Source organism: Zalophus californianus, chromosome 9 (assembly GCF_009762305.2).
Source record: "Zalophus californianus isolate mZalCal1 chromosome 9, mZalCal1.pri.v2, whole genome shotgun sequence".
NCBI lineage: Eukaryota > Metazoa > Chordata > Mammalia > Carnivora > Otariidae > Zalophus > Zalophus californianus.
This window is the reverse complement of record NC_045603.1, coordinates 66,194,958-66,198,581: the sequence shown is the minus strand read 5'-3', so window position 1 is coordinate 66,198,581 and position 3,624 is coordinate 66,194,958.

The window sequence follows — 3,624 nt, the reverse complement described above, 5'->3', positions numbered from 1 at the left end:
CTCTAATGGTGGATACATGATACAGTGATACATGATGATATGTGACACCAGGAAACATGGTGGATACAAATATACATTTGTCCAAACCCATAGAATGTACAACACAGTGAGCCTTAATGTAAACTAGGAACGTTAGTTAAAATGATATATCAATATTGGTTCATCACTTGTAACAAATGTACCACATGAATGCAAAATTTAATAGGAGAAACTGGGAGTCAGGGGAGGGGGGAGTATATATGGGAATTTTTACTTTCTACTCAATTTTTCTATAAACCTAAAACTGTGCTAAAAATAGTCTATTACTTTAATATATATTTTATATATCGTCGTATATAATGATATAGCATGTTTCACTTATGACATTTCAAAATTATTTTTATATTGCAATATCCACTGTTAGGATGAAATCTACTCTCCACTCAAATATATTATACATTTATACTTATACATTTGCATATATAATTTGTGTGTATGTATTTTTTAAAGATTTTTTAAATTTATTTCGAGAGAGAGAGCGCGCGAGTGCATGAGTGCGGGGGAGGGGCAGAGTGAGAGGGAGAGAGAAACAAGCAGACTCTGCACTGAGCATGGAGCCCAACGCAGGGCTCGATATCACAACCCATGAGACCATGACCTGAGCCAAAACCAAGAGTGGAATGCTTAACCAACTGAGTCACCCAGGCACTCCTGTGTGTATCTACTTTAAAATCTCTATTGCTTCTCAGTGCCCTTTACAAAAAAAAAGCCATGTTTACTCCTGTGCTTGTAGAACCTACTACAGTGCCTAGTCCATAGCAGATACCCAATACATATTTGCTAACTCAATGTTTGTTGAATGATATGTCGAATACTGAATGTAGATGACTAACTATGAATGCACTAAAATGTGCTATCATGTAGCATGGACATATTTCTCCATCTTATTTATAAAGTTCTAATGACAGGCATTTCCAAATGCCTCGCTGGCATCAGGACGCAAGGTGCCTTTAGCATTCTCCTGATATGTCAGACCAATCACTCTTGATCTTAGTTCAGCTTGTTAGAGTAGGTGGAAAAATCATAAGGACAGTTAAACAGTAAGGGATACACAAGGTGTGGATTAAAAAGCACAGTTGCTCATTTAAATTCTATTTCCCCGGGTTCTTAAAAACAAAATAGAGATTTGCTGGAAGCTATTTGGAAGGCTTTTTAAAGTTCTCAATAGTGTGGTTATTAATACTGCCCTAATAGTATTATTATTGTTATTATTATTATTATTCCTTAACAAAGAAAACAAGTATTTTTCAGTTCATCTTTGAGTAAACCTGAGCTTCTATATGAAAACAGGTCATTAAGCTCTGCCTGATTGTGAAGGCATATTAAAAGCCATTTGAATCAACTACAATATCAATCTATTGGTGTTGCAAATATCCAATTATCTATATTCATTGTAAGCACCACAAATAAAACAAAAACAATACTGAAAAGATGCTTACGAGGAATTCAGGCTTTGAGAACCTGATTTCAATGAACTGCAAAGACAAAGAAATGAGAATTCATTAAAAACTCTGTACTTAACAGAAGGGTTAAAATTTGCCAGGATAGGGACTTGCTACTCAATAGCACCATCTCAGCTTCCTTTCTTGGGTTTGTAAGACTCTGAAATTGTGTCCAAATTTGCCTATCAAGAAATGTCGCTGCATTGCAGAAGCACGTGGGTTTCCAGGCGAGGCCAGGCTGGATGTTGCCTAGGAAACCATTATTGGTTTCTGCTATAGCTAAAATGGAAAATGTCTGTTCCTGAGGCAAGAAAGCCATCAGAATTCTGTCTCGGGCCCTTCTGTAGTTTCTGCAATCCTCCCTGCTTACCTGGCTTCTATCCGCTGCTCCCATTTGACCTGATGCTGTGTGGTTCCTGATTCCCAGACGTTCACTTGAATTTGACTCCCTCACTATCTAGACAGAAGTAAAAACCTAATGACTGCAAAGTTGTTTGGTTTTACCTACATAGTACTTTTATTTATTTTGACCAATGTTTAAAAATCAGGATATATCTCACAAAAACCTTTACAGGTTTTCTTTTTGAAAAATTGGAATACCTGTCAATAACTGAAACCAGTCTCTCATGGAGTAATCTGCTAGAACAGAATGGCTAATGCCTACTTAAATGACATGTGTTCTCTAGTTTGCCACAATCCCCACTATTCCCTATTATCTCCAACAGTGAGGCTGAGTATTAAGTTTTCATTTACCACTCTACTTTCATTTTTGTTTTTCTTTATGGTAGAGAGGTATTTCTCTCTTCCCATGTCTTTACAAGAAGTGGCAAAATGAGATATGAGAGGTTTAAGAATTTCTAGAAAAAAAATACCTTCTTGGAGGAAACAAAGACTATTTCTATATGTTTAATATGGAAAATGAGTATACATACAAAGAACAGACCCTGCCCATTTACCCTCTTATATCTTATGTCTAATAGCTACAGCCATTGGAGTTTGTGGCTTCTGCTCTAGTTCTCAGATATCTGGGTTTTCTTGGAGTGGATACTATGCTCTGGACTTATCCCCAGTCCTAGCTTGCTCCCTCATTTCCTTAATTCGTCCCTGTTTTTACAGACCAGGAGAGGCAATCATACCTCTAATAGTAAAGCTTCCGGGTGGTTCTAATTGCTCCTCCTCATTATCTACAAATAAGCTGATTTCCACAGATGGGCCATAACATTTCCTTCTAATTTAGCAATAAATGCTCGATAGTCCATGATTCTTCATATAAAAGAATCTGGATATCCTAGCTCCCTTACCTCCCTAATCATTTAATTTTCTTTGTAATTGTGGTTGTGTGTAGATTATGCTATAAACATCAACTAATTTAGCCAATGTTTTTTTTGGTGGTGTTGTTTTGGTTTTGTTTGTTTGTTTGCTTATGAAAAAGAAGGAAAGGGAAGGAAGGAGGGAGAAGAAAGGAAAAGGAACACAAATAGCACTCAACAAACTGGAATATTATCATTAGGGATGTTTAGACTGCATGACCCAGAATGACTTCTTCAAGGAGATGACGTGTGAGCAAAGATGGGACAAAATGAAGGAATGAATGTGGGGTTATGGGGTCTCTACAGGGCAAGAGCCTGCCCCAAACACAAGCACACGGGCATGTTCTGGAAAGAGCAGATGGGCAGATGGCATCAGGCCTAGTGGGTAGTGTTCTACTTCCTCTCCCCTTGGTAATTCTTTCAGCCTCCTGGAGGCAAGGCAAAAGTTCACTTCCGTTTTCTGCACGCTCCCTTAATGACCCTTAGCCTAAAGGTGATGGACGGAGGGCTAAATGGGTTTAGGTCTTTGTCCCCCAAATGTAAAATAAATGATCAGGGTAGTCGGGCTTGGGTTCGGATAAGCATGCCGGATCGGGCGAGATGAGGCAGGGAGCAGGCAGCTGGGATCCTCTGGTGACACAGAGAAGAGTAAAAACTAGATGTAATGAGTGCCGTCAAAGAGGAAGCCCCGAGCCCCTTCCCCAGGGCGGTGGGAGGGCACGGGGCCATGGCCTCCAGCGGGCTGCTGCGGCAGCCTCCACCCAAGCCCCCTAACGGGAGTGCCCTTTCTCTCCCGATAGGACAATGATGACCCGGCACAGCAGCAAGTCGCC